The sequence below is a fragment of the Otolemur garnettii genome, unplaced genomic scaffold (genome assembly GCF_000181295.1).
Source record: "Otolemur garnettii isolate 467f Iridium unplaced genomic scaffold, OtoGar3 scaffold00011, whole genome shotgun sequence".
Lineage (NCBI taxonomy): Eukaryota > Metazoa > Chordata > Mammalia > Primates > Galagidae > Otolemur > Otolemur garnettii.
Genome location: NW_003852406.1, coordinates 33,818,299 through 33,837,502, shown reverse-complemented (window position 1 = coordinate 33,837,502; position 19,204 = coordinate 33,818,299).

The window sequence follows — 19,204 nt, the reverse complement described above, 5'->3', positions numbered from 1 at the left end:
TTCTACTTCTGAAAACTCATTTCAAGGGAATGTCTGTAAATACTCCTTCCACCCACGCGGACAGCTGGCTGCCACGTCTTGCCAATCACCCCCTCATGCGTGTGTCTCATGTCCATCTGCTTGCTCATTCTCCCCACCCAGTTCCTGTCCCCAGCTCTCTCCGTGATTTCTGCAGACTGTTGATATGACGCCCTGCTCCTCTGTCTTACCTTTTATTCAGTGGGCATTTCCCAAATCAGTGACCTACAGTATATGTCATTCTTCTGCCTAAAGTCTTCAGTGATTGCATTTTGTTTTCAGAATCAGACTCAGTGTCCTCAGAACAGTATTCAGCTTCTTCTAGGACCTGGTCCCCAGATTCCCATGAAACAATTTCCTGAATGTAATTGGCCTCTTTGTTTGCCACCCAAGCTCTCTGTTACCTCCCTCAACCTTCGCCCAAGCCAGGTTTTCTTCTTAGCTTGCTCTTCCTTTTTCAACCTGCTGCGTTGCTCTTAGTCATTCAAGGCTCAATTTCAAATATCACTTTTTCTGTGAAGGTCTCTGGTTCTTTCAGGCAGAAAGGATCTCTGCCTCTCCTGTGCTCCCATGGCTCTTTTACTTTTAATTATTTATGTCTTTGTTTACTTGTTTGTTCCTTTATCTTATCTCCTGGAGGAAAGAATGACATTTTATTCATCTTGTGTCCTCACAGAATCTAGTACACTGCCCTGCATAGTAGGTGCTCAATTATTTGTTTGCTAAATTAAATATAAAGAGCTGAGAAGTCTTTTTGTTTACAAGAAATATTTATTATCTGTGAGTATAAATTTCAATGCAACTATCTTAATTTAAAAGTGAGTTTTCTGAGAACAAAAATGATGAAGACCTAGGTAACATGATACTTACAGTACTGTATTTTGCAATAGTCTTTTTATTCTTCATTCTATATTTTTTTCTCTAAGAGGAGATAATGTGAGGCTGAGATCACTTTCTCTGCTTCTAAATCCCTGAAAGATGATCTAGAATTATGTTATATGTTTTGAAATTCATCCTCTCTGGGAACTCTTAAAATTTAGACTTTTAGTATGGACTGTTGTTTATTATTATACAAATATTGAAACAATATGTAAGCATTCATCACACGTATAGTAATACATAATTACTATATGATTATGTGTTATAATAGAAAAGTATTTGAGCTTTTATGTCACTATATCTTGAATTGGAACAATTTGAGATATAATTTTTAAATAAGCAAAAATAGATTTTAGTTTTTAAGTCCATTTAATAAAAGCTAAAAATTACTCTTGTCCATCACGGTAATGGGAAAACTTCAATTGAGAACAGACTAGCAGGTGTGTCCTGCATGGCCAGCACAGGCTGATCTTGCGCATGTTTTTAGCATGTGATTGAGGACTGAGCTACCAGACTGCAGAGAACAATACATAATTCATCACCATCATCATTTTTACGGAACAGGGTTTCTGAAGTTTTTCTTTGGGCTTGGGGCTGTCTTGGCTGTTTCAGAATTTTGGTGAGCAGATTGAGTGATAATTTTAGGCTTCTAAAATCAGTCTGTGTCCCCTCAGTCACATGATGTCATAAGCAGCTGGTGTTGCCTCGGCAACTTTACAGAATAAAAGTGCTGCTTTTGGTAAAACTTTGGGTCACGTGACCTAGCTCTGTCGCTGAGGAAGACGACACAAAATTATTACTTACTTCACCAAAACAAACTCAGATTCTCCCGGGAGAAAAACAATCCAGAACTCACAGTCCCCTGTGAATTCATTCCCCGCCTCGCCGCGGTCTGAAAGCCAAGTTTGTCGGGCTCGCTGGTTCCGGCGGGCTGCACCCCCAACTACCGCCGGGACCCGCCCGGTCTCCCCGCCCGGTCTCCCCGCCCGGTCTCCCCGCCCGCCGCTCAGGCTCGGAACGCGCCTCCGTTTCTCGGCTGCCCGAAAGGGCAGGAGCGGAGTGCAGGGCAGTCCCCCGGCCACCTAGCACCTGGCCTAGAGCACTTGGTGCCCCATTCTGTGGGGAGCGCTAGGATTGCCACCAAGCTGCCCTGAGACTCGGGGAGCGTCAGAGCCACCTCCTGGTTCAGGCCGCCTTCTCTGTCCAGGGGTCAGGGGCCCTTTCAGCAATGGTAATTGTTTAGGTATTCACACCTCGTCGCCATACAAAATGATAACATTGCTTTATGTTTACCACTTAACGAAATTTGGAAACAGAAAAAATACCAAGAAACAATAAATGTAACCTAATCCTGTCATCTAGAGAACATAACTATGAACATTTTAGGCGTTTTCCTTCCATTTTTAAAGATGCTCCCATATAAACATAATTATATGTTTATAATTATATATATAATTATAACATACTTCAGCACAAATAAATTACATAAAACATACGCAAATAAATATATTTGTATATATGATGTTACTGTCCTCATTCACAAGGAAGCTAATTCTCCATGGCATCCACAAATTTGTGTATCTGTTAATACATGTAATACATCGTACAGTGGGGAAATAAATATGTATAAATGTATAAATAATTTGATGTGGCTTAAAGTTACTTTTTAATGACTTTTATTTTTGTATTTAAACATTTCCATGTTGTTTGGTTTTTCTAATATTGTGGTATTATAAATAATATGAAAAAAATCTTTGCATCTAAGAGCATCAGATGTGAGAATATAACATCAAAATTTGTATAAAAACTTTTAAAGTTCTGTACATATTAAAAAATGGCTTTCTCACAAAAACTATATCATTTACTCCTTTGCTGGTAATGGATGAAAATTCCAGATTCAGCAGTTCCTTGTCAGTATTGAATCATATCAGATGTTTAAAAAGGTAATTTAATACTTAGCACTTATATCTTGGTTTCTAATATTATTCTCCAACTAAAGAAACCAAGGTTTTTAGGGAAATAGCTGATTGTAGGTCTTGGGTAGGAAATATATAAGATGAGCCCGGAGCACCTTGTAAGGCCACAAAGTAAGGAAGTGCTAAAACAAAACAAAACAAAACAAAAAATACTGTGATAGAGGATGTCAAAAGGCCACAGGAAACGAGGGAAAGAATTCCCAAAGGACAACGCTGGAGCAGTCTGAGAAGCAAAATAAATTAAGTAGCATTGGATTATAATCCATGTATAAAATAGACACCCATGAGTCTATACTTATATAATGATTGAATAAATCAATAAATGGAGGAAAGTAGACAAATTTCCCATGCTGAAGGATTCCAAATAATTTATGTAGATATGTTACCCTCAGATAGGTAGGGAGTAACTTGCAACTCCTTAAGTGTGATCTGCACAGAATGATTTCTTTACAAAGCATATGGTACAGAAACAGGAAAAAAAAGAGTAAGTTTTTTTCTTTTTTAAAAGAGTAATTTTATTCTTTCAGGTGGAGACACCTGAAAAACACTATCAGCCAGGTAGTCAAGGTCATGATCAACAGTCATGCTGCTAGGATGTCATAGCTAGATATGATGTGATGAGAATGGCACTTTGCCTCTGTGATCTTCCTCCCCAAACACATACTCTTAGTCTGATCATGAGAAGAACATCAGACAAATCCAGACTGAGGAATATTCTACAAAATACCTAATCAGTACTCCTCAAGCTGTCAAGGTCACCAAAAAAGCAAAGGAAGTCTGAGAAACTGTCACAGCCAAAAGGAGCATAAAGAGGCATGGCAGCCGTGTGTGATGTGGTGTCTTGGATGGGAGCCTGGAACCAAATAAAGCTCTCAAAAAAACTAAAAGAATCTGAATAAACTGTGGACTCTCTGTTAATAATATTTCAATATTGGTTCATTAATTTTAACAACTGTACCATAGTAATGTAAGATATTAATAATATATATTCCATATATTATATATTCCAAGTATATATTATATCCACATTTGGAATACATGGGAACTCTCTGTACTGTGCTGTTTCTATAAATGCAAGACTGTTCTAAAATAAGCCTGTTAACAAAGATATTTGAGGCATTCATTAATTAATGCATCCATTCATTGCCTACTCTGTGTCAAGATGTGGCAAGAGTGAAAAGAACCACAAGATTCCTGTTGTCAAGGAACTTACATCCAATTGAGGGAAGATGTACAATAAGCAAATAAACACACAAGTAAACACAATAATTTCAGACGACAAAAATAAAACAGAGTAATATTATGGAGAATACATATGGGAGAGAGGAAGTTTGAGAAAGTGGTCTCAGAGTAGGCAGTGATAGATCTTAGAAATAAGTGACAAAAAGGATCCAGCCCCTACCAGGATGTCAGGTAGAAGGTGCTTCAGGCAGAAGTAGGAACAAGAAGATCCAAAGGTTAGACCATCTTGCTGGAAGGCAAATGTAGAAGGACTCACTTGGTAGGTTTAGCCCTGGCGATGGAGGAATGAGGACCAAGGGAGAGGTAGTTTGGAGGTGGAACTCCCACAAGTCTTTCTCAGTGGATCTATAGGAAAGAGAAGAACCAAGGACAAATCTTAGACTCAGAGTTTTGGCTAAAATTACTTGGTTGTTGATTTAATATTTACTGAGAGGTTAAACAGATAATTTTTTTGGCCATATCAAATATGAAATGCCAAGGACATGTTTGGACTTATGACTCTGGAGAACACTGAGGTTCACCCAGGTGAATATTGACATTCAGAGAAATTTGCAGTGAGGGGATTGTATGAAATTACCAAGGGAGGGAGCATAGACAGAGAAGGAGGGAGAGAGGCGGAACCAAGTTCCTATATTTTATTCTAGGAACTTTTGTGTTTTCAGATCTTATGTTACTGTTAATCTATTTTGAGTTGATTTTTATGTATGGTGTAAGATAAAGGCTCAATTTCATTTTTTACATATAGATATCAGTTTTCCCAGCACCGTTTATTGAACAGACTATCCTTTCCCTGTTGTTTATTCTTGGCACTTTTGATTAGTTGACCTTATATATGTATAATGCCAGACAACCAAGTTCCTGAATTAATCCTAGAAAACGTGCTACATACCTCACTGCTGAATATAGTCACCTTCAAAACATTTCCCTTGGGAAACTATGCACCAATACCAGCACTCAGTCCACTCTGCAGAGCAAATTTGAAACTCTTTTTCTGGAATAGCCATCAGAACTGTTGTTCTATGAAGTTGGACAATTAAGTTTGCGAACTCATCCTAGAAAAAGTGCTGAATAGGTTTTTGCTGAATGTCACTACTGTCATCTTCAAATTATTCCCCTTGGCCATCTGGTGACCATAGTGATATTCAGCAATGAGATATATAGCACTTTTTCTAGGGTGAGCTCATGAACTTAATTGCCTGACCTATGTTCATGAGCTTATTTCTGGGATTTCTATTCTGTTCTGTTGGTCTCTGTATCTGGTTTATGCCAGTACCATACAGTTTTGAGTATTGTAGCTTTGTAATGTAGTTTGAAATTAGAACATGTGATACTTTTGACTTTATTGCTCTTACTCAATATTGCTTTAGTTATTTGGTGGTCTTCTGGTCTTTCTATAAATTTTAAAATTACTTTTTCTATTTCTGTAAAATATGCCATTGGAATTTTGATATGGATTGTGTTGAATGTAGATCACTTTGGGTAGTATGGATATTTTGACATTAATTAATTTGATCCGTGAACATGGAATACCTTTTGATTTTTTGTGTCTTCTTCAATTTTTTCATCAATGGTTTTTAGTATATGGATCTTTCACTTTTTGATTAATTTATTTCTAAGCATTTTACTCTCTTTGCTGTTGTTGTAAATGAGATTATTTTCTTTTTTGGATACTTTGTTGTGAGCGTATAGAAATGTAACGGAATTTTGCTTGTTGACTTAGTATCCTGCAACTTTATTGATTTATTTATTATTTCCAACAGTTTTGGGTAGAGTCTTTAGGATTTTCTATACTTAAAATCATGTCATATTCAAACAGACAATTTAACTTCTTTTTTAATTTGGATGCCCTTTATCTGACTAGCACTATGTTGACTAGAAGTGGCAGCAGTGGGCACCCTTGTCTTATTCATTATCTTAGAGAAATAGTTTTCAACTTTTCACTGTGGAGTGTGATGTTGGCTGTGGGCTTGTCATATATGGCTTTTATTATGTTGAAGCATATTCCCTCTATACTTACTTGGTTGAGATGTTTTGTTTTTTATGAAAAAGTGTTGAATTTTGTCAAATGCATTTTTCTGTGTCTACTGAGACAAAGACAGTCATATATTTTTTTATCATTAATTTAGTTAATGTCGTGTATCACAATATCGATTCATATATGTTGAACCATCCTTGTATACCAATGATGAATCCCACTCAATCGTAGTATATTATCCTTTTAATGTGCTGCTGAATTCAGCTTTCTAGTATTTTATAGAGTAATTTTGCATCTATATAGCAATCTGGATAGCATCGTAGCATCCTTTGGCTTTGAGGGTAATTATGAGGGTAATTATGGTCTTGTAAAATAAGTATAAAAGTGTTCCTTCTGCTTTTGGAAGCATTTGAGAGGGATTGGTACTAATTCCTCTTTAAATATTTGACAGAATTCACTCATGAAACCATTAGGTCATGAACTTTCCTCTTATAAGAGATTGTTGATTATTGATTTAGTCATTTACTTATTGCCTTTTTCCATTTGTATTACTAAACATATTTTTAGGTCAGCAAAAGTACAATTTCATCATTATTTTAATTCCTAAATATTATTCATTGCATGGATGTTAGGGTGATTAATTTATAAAACTCATATTTTGAATATTCAAATAGTTTTTAACTTTTCAAAATTATAGGAGATTATATGATAAACTTTCGAGTATCACTGAACACTTGGCTTATTATTTTATTACAATAATATTTTAGAAATTGGATTCTTGGGTTAAAAGTTAAGCATATTTTTAGCGAGTTTTAGATATAGGTACATGATCAAAGTCATTGCTAGAAAGGTTGTAACAGGTTTTAATCCCACTAGCTATATATGAGAGTATCTGTTTCTTCATACCTTTATCAGCAATGCATATTAACACTATTTTTATTTTTGTCAATCTAACAAGAAAATAATAGTAACTTATTTTTTCTTTGAATTTGCTTTGCTCATTAGTAAAATTTAGCAGCATTTTACATGTGAATTACCTGTTTATAACATTTGCTTATTTTTGGGGGGGCATTCAAATTTGATTATTTTAAATATATATTGCAAATATTTTGTTTGTTGTTTGTCTTTTAATTTTGTTTGTGATTTTTTTTTTTCTCTCAACATGGGGAAACCTTAAAATTTCTGTGTTCAGACCTTTCCCTTAGGTGTGAGACTTTCAAATGGCCTTTTCACCTCCAGATTCTGTAAATATGTGTAGTTGCTTCTAGTGTTTTATGGGGTTATTTAAAACATTTACATTAAAAATATTTTGTATTAAAAAATTTATTCCATGAATTAAAGTATAATATAAAACTTCAATTTACTTTATTTTTCATCATTTAAATTTTTTTTGATTTGAATTTTTATTTTTATAGTTTTTTTTTATTGGTCTCCTGTTTTTAGTTCCTTAACAGAATTTGGTCCAATAAAGTAAACATCCTTTTATAGAAGAGAGAGCTAGAGAAGGGCCCGAGTCCTTGTCTGTCTGTTTTGCTGTTTACTTTGGGCTTTTTTAAAAAATTAATTATTTTTTATTAAATCATACCTTTGTACATTGATGCATTTATGGGGTTCAGGCTACTGCTTCGATATACAATATGAAATGTTTACATTGAACTAAGTAACATATCCATCACAATTATACTCATTTCTTAATAGTTATTTTGATAATTCTTATTCTGTTGCCTAATCTCTTTTCTTTCACAATTTTCCAAATTCAAAATCTTGGAAGTCATTTTAAAGGACTTAAAACTCAGATAACAAATTTGTTCCTCCCAAACAATTATAAAGCCTTACTTTTTTGACCTGTTTTTAAAGCTTTTTTGGCTTCCTTGTTAGTTTTATTGTTTTTATCTTTTATATAATTTGATAGATATACATGTAATCTTTATTACTATTACTAATTCAATTAAAGAAGTTTAAAGGTTTTAACCTATATTTCACCAAATTATCAAACTTGAGGGAGGTAATATCATTTAATTTAAAAAATAGAAATTTAAAAATGATATCTCATTCTCTTCCTACTTCTTAATTTTTATTTGAAAGATATCTATAATTTCTTGATTGTTATCATTAAGCCACTACTTTTTATATGCTATTCCCTGTGCAAGAGTAATTTTTGTTATTTGTCTTCCCTTTAATCATCAGATTTGTGACAAGTGTTTAGTCTTACTTCAGTTTATTTGGTTTCTGGGCTCACTGCCATTTCATTTATAACATGTCTTTCCTATTGCTGTGCTTTTAATGTTGCTTATTTATCATTTAGGAAATGTCTTTGAGGTTTCATTAAGGAGTGCTATATTTTTGAGTCCTTAAACATCTTTGCTGCCCAATGTACTTCTTTGATCATATAATTTTATCCTTAAACCTCTGTAGCCATTAATCCATCGACTTTGGCATTTAAAATTGCAAAGAAGACACAGTACAGTTTGATTTTGTTTCTTTTTCTTTATTTTATAGATGACTTTTTTCTGTCTATATGTATATTTGTAAGTTTTTAATTCCTGTCATTAAAACAATTTTGGGGGATGTGTCTGTGGCATGGGTTCTTCAGATTGACCAAAACATGATATAATAGACCCCGTTACAAGTTCCCCATTTAAGGTAAGTGGGTGAGTTAACCTTAGTCCTTGTGACTTACCTTATCCAATATCATATGAATAGATGGCATAGGTGTTACCTGCAGGTGAAAGTTTTGAAACCAGTTCCTACCTTCCCTCTGCCATGATGACTGCAAATTTCCCTAAAGATGTTTCATCATGAGCTTATAGTGTGAGTAGGAAATAAACCCATCTTGCTGCAAGACATTGTAATTTTAGAGGCAGTACTGCAGCACAACCTGGCTGATTCTGACTAAGATATGGTAAACTTTCCATCAGGCAAATATATATCTTCTTTAAGCAGAAGTCAGTTGTTCTCAACCATTTTCGTCTCAGACTTAAAGATTATCAAAGACTTCCCTCTCCAAACTTTTGTTTGTGTGAGATGTATCTATCAGTGTTTGCCATATTAAAAATTAAAACTGGCTGGGTGCAGTAGGTCATGCCTGTAATTCTAGCACTCTGAGAGGCTGAGGTGGGGGGAGCCCTTGAATTTAGAAGTTTGAGACCAGCCTGAGAGAAAGCAAGACCCTGTCCCTACTAAAAATAGAAAAACTAACCAGGAATTATGGTGGGCACCTGTAGTCCCAGCTACTTGGGAGGCTGAGGCAAGAGGTTCGTTTGAGTTTGCAGTGAACTATGATGATGGCACGGTATTCTACCCAGGGCATAGAGTGAGACTGTCTCAAAGAAAAAAAAAATTAAGACTGAGAACTTAATAAACATTTATTTTTTAAATTCACCTAATATAATAATAAACTCATTTATGTTAACATAAACATAAAAGATCATATTTTATGTGAAATGAAATAAAAACTGACTATATAGTCCCAAACAAAATAAAATCAAGTATGAAGAGTGGCATTTCTCTGGCTTTTTTTTTTGCAAATATTTTTAAGTGAGACTTTAAGTAAAAAAATGGTTAAATTCTCATAACTGTTTCCTCTTTGAGGAAGATGAAGAAATCCAGCATCACAGAGTTATGTAATTAGAGAAGCAGGGGGTATTTTGGACATATTTTTGGATAATTGCAGATGTTTTTCACTGATACTATGTGGAAACTTGTCCTATGGGGGTTTCCTACAGGTGAGTTGCAACATGGACTATAAAACCACATTAATGATCTGTTTGTCCTGTGTTATAATTCATTGCTCTATTTTGCATTTTGAATGAATCCTTTGTAATACCATTTAGAAAATGCTGATTTGCAGAGTTTCATAGATCTTTCAGCTGTTGATATATTTAATTATACTATATTAGAAAAGTCACATCAGTTAATGTAGCAACTACTTTATCAGGAAAGACTTCATGTATTGAAACCCTTTTAGGCTTGAGGGGATAGATATACATTTTCCAAAATTTTATTTCTCTTTAAAAGCCCAAATTTTATCATTGGCAATAAATGATGCCAGTTGTCCTCAAAGTATTAGTTTCAATTTGCTTATTTTTGAGAAAAATGTTTATTAATGTTATTCATGTCTGAATAACCTTAGTTCATCAGTAAATATGTGTTTCACAAGGGGTGAGCTCTACCCAGAACTCTCCCAGAGGACCCCAATTTCCCTTACTTTGTGGGATAGGGTTTTATATTTAAATATTGGGGTATAACAAAGTACTTCCAAATTTAGTGGCTTAACACCAAAATAAACATTTATTATCTCACACAGCTTCTGTGGGTCCAGAATCCAGGATTGGTCTGGCTGGGTGGTTCTGGTTTAAGGCTCATCATTAAGTTGGCCTAAGGTAGTGCCGGGGGCTGTAGTCGTTGTCAGGGTTGAGTAGGTTGAGGATCTGCTTCCATGATGGCTCACTCCCATGCCTAGAAAGTTGCCACTGTTGGTAGGAAGACTGTTTGAATGTCCTTATAACATGGCAGGGGGTCCCCAAAGGGAGTGATCTAAGAGAGAAAGATAAGAGGCACAACAGAGTCTCACTTTATTGCCCTCAGTAGGGTACCGTGAAGTAACAGCTCACAGCAACCTCCAACTCCTGGGTTTAGGCTATTCTCTCGCCTCAGCCTCCCAAGTAGTTGGGACTATAGGTGCCTGCCACAACACCCAGCTATTTTTTTGGTTGCAGTTTGTCTGGGGCAGGGTTTGAATCCACCATCCTCGGTATATGGGGCCGGTGCCCTACTCACTGAGCCATAGGCGATGCCCAAGAGGCACAACTATTTTTTATAAGCTTGGCATCAATGACACAAATCATTGTTTCTGTGATATCCTGGCCTGGTCAGCATGGGGGAAGCCTACACAAGAGAGCAAATATCAGGAGGAGAGAGTCACTGTGACGTCTCCAAGACCCAGTACCATAGTGCTTTCATCACTCAGGATATAAAAGTCATGTTTGCAAAACCTAGATGCCATATAACTAATACTTTGACTGTTTCATCAAGGATATTCTTAAATAAAACTGATATTTTAAAAAAAGTGCATGGGAGTGAAAAATAAAAAATTTTCAATACAGGTTGGTGCCATTATTTTGATTCAGGCTAAGGTGCTAGAGTTTTACCCACCATTATTTTTCTTCTATCAAATACTACCACAGTGAAAAAAAGCAAATAAAGTTATTGCATTAGTATGAAAATAATTTTGACTTTCTGGATTCTCTGGCAGTATTCCTGGTATCCTCTAAAATTTGCAGACCATATTTTGAGAATTATTGATCTAAGGGAAACTTTCTTTTATTGTACTTTAGATTTTTATTTTCTTACATATTATGGTATGTCATTCAGAAATCTCAATCATGTATGTGTCAGAAAACTGTTCCATCACCTATGTCATATTATCTTTCATCATTTTGGTCAAGTTGTTACTTTATTTTAAATCTGAGCATGATTCTCTAGTTGTTGTCACATTACTGCTTCAATTTTCTGCACCATCAATTTGGTATTTACTATCCCCAAGCAGGGTGCAGCCTTCTGATTTCACGATTGTTCTTTTTTAAGCACCAAAGGAAGCAAGTAAAGCTTCATCTTTTTCTGCTGCACTCCTTTTAATAAAAGGGTTTGTTATGTAAAATTTGGATTCAGTCAAAAGGCCAGACTTAAAAGAAGGACAGGAGTTTCCTTAGGGTGGCAAGATCCGCCCTCCTGCAGTGGTTGGAGGGCTTTTACTCTTTCTGTTTTTTTGTCTTCAGTTAATCCCTAGCCTATCTCTTTTCCCTTTATTTGCTTTGTTGAAACATAATCCTTTCTATTCTGAATTAATAGGTACACACTAAACACAACAGCCCGCATGGACTTTGGGGCTCCTCCCCATCTCTTCCCAGCAAACTCCTCCAAGTTAGAGGGTACCTGGTTGTGGTCACACTCTAGCGGTCACCCTGAAACTGTACCTGTCTTACTGTGGAATCTTGAGTTTGATACAGACCTGGTCTCTTTGAATTAGACAATGGGAGAAGATAGATGTCACATCTACTTTTTCTAGGCTGGGCCACTTGATGAAATGAAACCTGAGTTTCTAGTGAGGTGCGGTGTAGAGATGTTTTTCCTCAATTCACCTCCCTCTGCCTTGTAGTGATGGGAGCTCTTTCCCAGATTCTGACATTGGCTTGTCTATTAGACTTTGAATTTTGGAGTTGTAGAATTTTACACACTTCTTTATAGAGGTACAGTGGGGGTGTGAACTATGGGAGTAAAATACTATCTTTAAAATTTTTGTTCTTGAAGGAGCTTGAAAGATTGTAAAGACTTATAATCCTTATGAATTAGGACAAGAGCTGGCTGCTGTTTCCTAGTGGTTAGTGCACTGGCCCCACAGGTAGGCTAGAACCTCAGTTGGGCCTAATAAAAAAGAAAAAAAAAAAAAAAGAAAGAAAGAGGTAGGACAAGAATAGGGGAAAGAGGTACCATAAGGAATAACTGAGGGAAAAAAACACATAAAAAGTGAAAAATCCTTATTGGGGGATAGCAAATGCCAGTGAAGTAACTATTGGATTATAAAAGTAATGGAAGACAATTGTATACCATATGTTAAAATAGGTGGGAGTTTAGGGACTGACTAGTCAGAAGTGTGGCATAATCTGTTCAGATAATTCAGGGCATTGCAATTGTTATTTTCTTTACTATTGGTTTTAAAAAATTAATTGTAATTACTGTGCACATGCCATGTTGGGCTGAGTTTTAGTAGAAGTGTAATTTGAGGGGGTTCAACCTTTGATCAACACTGTCAGTCTGTACTTTTTACTGTTACAGGAAGACGAGGCCCAACAGAGAGAAAGAGCACCCAAACACCATAGTTATAAGAGGAAGGGCTTTATTCATCGGCCAGGAGCTTACGGCATAGAAGATCTCCAAATGGCCGTGCTCCCTGACTGCTTTGTCTTTCCCTTTTTATTGACAGTCAAAAAGTTCCACCCCACAGGTACCCTTCCCATTGGCCAGTTTGAATCAAGCGGGAGATGCTAGTCCAGCCCCTACAGAACTACAGGATTTCATAGAACTTGGAAATTTCCAGGTTCCGGGAGGTTAAGCCTATAAATTCCTAAGAGCTGAGTCATCATGGAGAGGGCCCTGCAGGTGGATCCTCGTGGTCTCCCTGAGAAGACCTGTTCTCCCAGACCTTGCCCCTCTCCAGTATCCTCTCTCAGTACTGGAGTTTTTAAAGCTGTCAAACCTTTGAATAATTTGTGACAGAAAGGTCTATGGAATGCTGTAAGAAAATCCATTCAAATATAACTTGTGGATACCTCTAGGCAGAAGGATTATGAATAAATTTAATTTTCTTCTTTATGTATTTTTGTATTCTTCAAATTTTTCCCAGAGTTAATAAATTACTATTACTCAGGAAATATAGGAGAAATAAAGTGCTTTATTTTAACCCTCTTCTTTTGCTCATCACTATCAGTAAGCAACTTCCAGTTATTTTCTAATACATTCACATTTTTTTATGAATAGATATGTGTTCATTTAAATCCCTCACAGCTCTGCACCCTGATTTTTTACCTCTTACTGATATATCTTGGAAAGCTTTCTGTGTGGATATGTATACGTCTATCTCATTTTTAAAATACTATGTCATATTTCATAAAATAGATAAATCATAATTTAGTTAACCATTTCCATAGTAATTAGTATTTGGTTTTTGTGCCATTATAAAACATGATGCAACAGACATCTTCATATATAAATAATTTTGCACAAGTATGAATATTTTTCTAATGGACATTTTGAATATAAATGGTAGGTCAAAGGTTGTGTGCATTTTAATGGCTGTAAATTGTATAGTCTTGGAGTTAAATATTCAAGAATGGGCCTCTGAGATCCCATTTCAGCCTTTGGCAAAAAACCTTAAGGCTTCCCAGTGTGATAGTATGCATAATGAAAACAGTATTTGGAGGGATGTATAGCACTTCTACACCTGCTGAAGGGTAGAGGCAGCTGCCATAGGCTATTTGCTGTTTCCTTTCAATACCAGGTGCTCAAGAACTCTGCTAAGGTCCTGACTAGTCCTTAATTATATGCCGAGCTCTGGGATCACTTCAAATGCACTGGCTTTAGAAGCACTTATTTTTGGCAGATTATCTCCAGGGAGATCAAAGTATGGAGGTCAAAAGGGATGGAGAAGGGGAAAGGTAGGGACCACTGGCAAACCAGAAGGTTCTGGGGTCATATTTATAGCTTTTCTCCAGAAATTAACACATGATGGAGAGATAACATTGAAAAATGATAATCATTACTTTTGACATTCAAGATAGTAGACTTACACATAAAGAAAATCCTTGACACAAAATTTTGACTTATTCTTTTCCTTCTTTCTTTAGGGGAGTAAAAGAGCAGTTGGTAAATGGCGTTTAATTTTTTAGCACTGGGTATTGTAATAGTTTGCAAAGGCCTGCCTGACCAGTAAACACCTTCTCCCCAGACTGCCACACATAGCCTGAGGTTTTTCCACTCTTTTGTTCTTTTAGTTCTTTTTGCCCTTGACTCTAATCAGATGGAGTCAGCAGCTCTTTCTAGACAACTGTTGAGTTTGCTTTTGGTCCTGAATCCTCCCATGTTCACCTGCTGAGTGGACGGATGTTCATCTTTCTGTGCATAGCATTCTGTCTGCCTCTTGTATGCAGGTGATCATGGTCTTCCTTAGAGGAAATGATTAAATTCGTATTATTTAATAGATCTGATACTTGCACATAATGCAAACAACAAAAAGCAAAAAAGGGTACAAAGTAAAAAGTTGGTTGCCCTCCCACTCCCATCAGAAAGTCTCTCTCTCTTCTACACACATGTATGTGTACTGTGCATGTCATCTATACATTCTTATCCAGTACACTGTGTTTCTATGCTGTACATGCTGTCTTCACCTTGATTCTTTTCTTTATTATATATATTTTAGAGATCATGTAGAAATGCCTTATTTTTGCTGTCTCTTTAAAATAAACACTTTTTTTCAGAAATAATTCACTTGCCATGAAGTTTACTCTTTTAATGTGTTCAATTTAATGGTTTTAAAATATATTTCCAGAGTGTGCAACCATTACCACTATCTAATTCCAGAACATTTTATCACTTCAGAGAGAAGCTTCATCTCCACGAGCAATCATTGCCCATTCATCCTTCTCCCCTGTCCCTGGTTACCACTAAAATATTTCTGTCTCTATGGCTTTGCTTATTCTGGACATTTCATATAAATGGAAGCACACAGTATGAGGTTTTTTGTGTCTTGCCTCTTTAAAACATTAGTGTAGTGTTTTCCAGGTTTACCTAGGTTGTAGCACCTATCACTGCTCCATTTTTTAATGGCAGTCCTTGGGTTTCAATTAAGATACATTCAGTAGGTTTGTGCATAAGTTGAATTTGTATGTAAGTTGGAATAGGTACATTTACCTATAACCTGTAATAGCCTCCTTTTGTAAGTGTGTGTTGTATGTCAGTTGGATGTTGGTAACTTCAGACTTAATGGTTATAACTCCCATTTGTAAGTGTGAGTTGGATGTAAGTCAGGTGTTTATAGCTCAGGAACTGCCTGTATGGACATAACACATTTTGTTTATGAATTCATCATGGAGATTTAAGTTGGCTCCACCTTTTGGCTATCACAAATAATGCTATTAAAAGTATTTACAGATAATTTTCCAGCAGGAGATGTTTTTATTTCTCTTGGTTGTTGTTATGGTATGAATGTTTTTGTTCCCCCCAAATTTGTACTTTGAAATCTAATCATGAATGCTGGTATTTGGAGGAGGGGCCTTTGAAAGGTGATGAGATCTCAAGCATGGAGCTGGAGCCCTCATGAATGGAATCAGTTCCCTTAAAAAGGAGGCTGCAGGGAGCTGTCTTGCTGCTTCCATGGTGCTAGGTCACAGCCCAAAGACAGACACTGCAAATCAGAAAACAGGCCCTCAGCAGACACAGAACTGGTCAGTACTTTGATCTTCAACTGCTCAGCCTCCAGAACAGTGAAAAATAAATTTCTGTTAATTAAAAACTATGGAAATCTATGACAATTTGTGTAGCAGCATGAATGGGCTAAGACAGATTCTCTAAAAGCATAATTCCTGCATCAAATGGTAATAGCTTTTTGAGGTTTGGCCAAATTGTTTCTCAAGAGGCTGTACCATTTTATGTGTCCACTGACAATTTCACTACATCCTCACTAACAATTGCTATTGTCCATCTTTTTGATTATAGCAATCCTGGTGGGTGGTAAGCAATTTTGATTTGCTTTACTGTAATGACCAATGCAGTAGAGCATCTTTTCATGTGCTTGTGGGCTACTGGCATGTCTTCTTTGAAGAAATAATCTATTCAAATCTCCAATCATTTGCTGATGTAAAAAATTAGGCTAATCATATATTTTTTATTCAATTGTAAGAGTTCTTGGGGGCGGAGCCAAGATGGTGGACTGCAGCCAGCTTTTTACAGAAGCTCCCGTCCAGAAGGAGGCTTAAAGGACAGAAGTTTAGCAAGTTAGCTGATGGTTTTGGAGCAGACCCAAGAGAAAAGATTGAAGAGCGCACTTCAACCTTCCTGAGGCGGGCTGCAACCCCAAAAATACAACCAAAAGGTACAAAATCCACCACCAAGCGGACAGGAGTCCCCTCCCCCACAACAAGGGCGCGCAGTTTACTCCATGCAAACAAGCAAACAGAGTTCAAACTTCCACTCTATCCCACGGGAGAGACCCCTTAAAAACTGGACCTCCTACCCCTGCTGGCATGCCATAGCACCCTCCTGCCAGGCATAAAATTGTAAAACTGTATAAACCTGTATTTATTCCCCACCTGCAACATTGAACTCCGAGGAGTCTCCACTCACCCACTCTGAGCACTCTGAGGTCTGGAGGTTTGTTACCTATGGAATCTAGATTCTTGGACATTTCCTTGAGAGAAGTGGAAGGGGAAAGGGCTGGTGCTGTTCTGTGCTGACTGTGGTACAGGCATAAGGAGAAGAAAATCGACTCAGGGAATGCCAGTACAGCAATAGTAGCATCCTGAGCTGCAAACTGATGCCATTCCAGCCCCATCTCTCTGGGCAAACAAAGGTTCCAGACAGCAGCCACAGGCAAAACGCAGATAACTTTCGTAAGTAAAGCACCAGCTCCCAGGGTCTAATACTGCTGAGACAAAGGCAGTAGGCGGGCAGAGGCTAGAATTGACACCTGAGTGTAAACTGCTATTTTTCTGCTGCCCAGAGCTGAATGCAACCTATGACTGGCAGAGAAATCTAACTGGACAGAAGCCTAATTCAAACACGCAAGGCCCCCCTGCCAAAATCAGATTTCTGGCTGATTTTGCCAGTAGTAAACCCCGGGAGCACTGGCCTACTGGAGTGAATAGGGTCACAGACCTGGGGGATTACGAGTGACTGGGTGCAAGGTAAGGAAGGAGGTATTAACCTTCCCAGACTAACCCATTTGCCAGGTGGGTCCCTTTGCCCTCATGGAGCGGGGCAGGCCCAAAACTGCTTGCTAGAGTCACATGCCTCACAGGAGGCAGAGGAGATCCCTGCCCCAGGCTCCTGCTCTGGGCAGGCCCAGAACTGCTTGCTAGTCCCGTGGGCAGTGGCAGAGGAGTCCTCTGTTCCAGTAGACACAAAATGGCTTGCTAGAGGTGTGCACACCCCACGGGGGCCAGGGGAGAAGTTCCCTGCTCCAGGCACCCAAGCTGGGTGGCCTAGAACTGCTTGCTAGAGCCACACATGCCCTGTAGGTGGTGGTGGAGGGGTCTACCACTCTAGGTGGGCCCAGAACTATTTGCTAAAACCACATACATCCCATGGACAGAGGTGGAGGAGTTCTCTGCTCTGGGCTCCTGCGCTGGGAGGGCACAGATCGGCTTGCTAGTGCCGCATGCATCCAATGGGTGATGGTGAAGGAGTTCTCCTCTCCCCCCTCGCTACTCTGGTGGGGCTGAGCTAAGACCGATCTGGTCACTGGCATAACCTTGTGCTACCGCTGCCATTCCCCTACCCCCAGGCTGCTCCAGGGTGCTGAACTAGGACTGATCTAGCCACTACAGTTCCCCTGTCCCACCAGTTGCTCCAGAGGGGCCAAACTAGGACTGATCTGGCTGCTGCCAGTCTCCTGCCCCTCAGTTGCCCCAGCAGGCTGAACGAGGTCTAATCTGGCCATGCACACTCCCATGCAGCTGCTGCCATTCCACTGCACCATGGTTGCCCCAGCACTCAAGAACTGGGAGAAGACAACAGACATGCTCTGCCTGTCTCTCTGGGCAACCAGAAGAAGCCACCAACTGAACAGTTCTTATAAGGCCTCCAAACAAGATCAACTCAGTGTGGGGCGGAATCAGCAGAAGAACTCTGGCAACTCGAATAACCAGAATAGGTCAACTCCTCCAAGGGAAAATGGGGCAGACACAATTGAAGACCCCATCCACAAGCAAATGGCTGGGATGTCAGAAATCGAGTTCAGAATGTGGATAGCAAATAAGATTAACAGAATGGAAGAAAGGAAGGAATTAGGATTTCAAGAAATTATTCAAAAGATTTCTGAAGAAATTATTCAAAAGATATCTCAAGAAATTATTCAAAAGATGTCTTAAGAACTCAACGATTTCAAAGATAAAATGAGCAAAGATTTTGAAACACTGAGACAAGAGGTTGCAGCCCTCAAGGATCTGAAAGACATGGTGGAATCCCTCCGTAACAGAGCGCAACAGGCAGAAGAAAGGATCTCTGATTTTGAAGACAAAGCTTTTGAAGAAGCCCAGGAGCGCAAAGATCAAAAGAAATGGAGAGCAAAAACAGATCTCACTCTCAGAGAACTCCCGGATAATTTGAAGAAAACTAATATTCACCTTATAGGAATCCCAGAAGGTGATGAAATTGCTTCACAAAACACAGAGGGTCTTCTTCATGAAATTATGAAAGAGAACTTTCCAGACATGCCAAGAGATTCTGAAATTCAGAGAGCAGATAGTTTCAGAACCCCGGCATGACTCAACCCGAACAAGACATCCCCCAGACACATCATAATTAACTTCACCAAAGTTAAGATGAAAGAGAAAATTCTGAA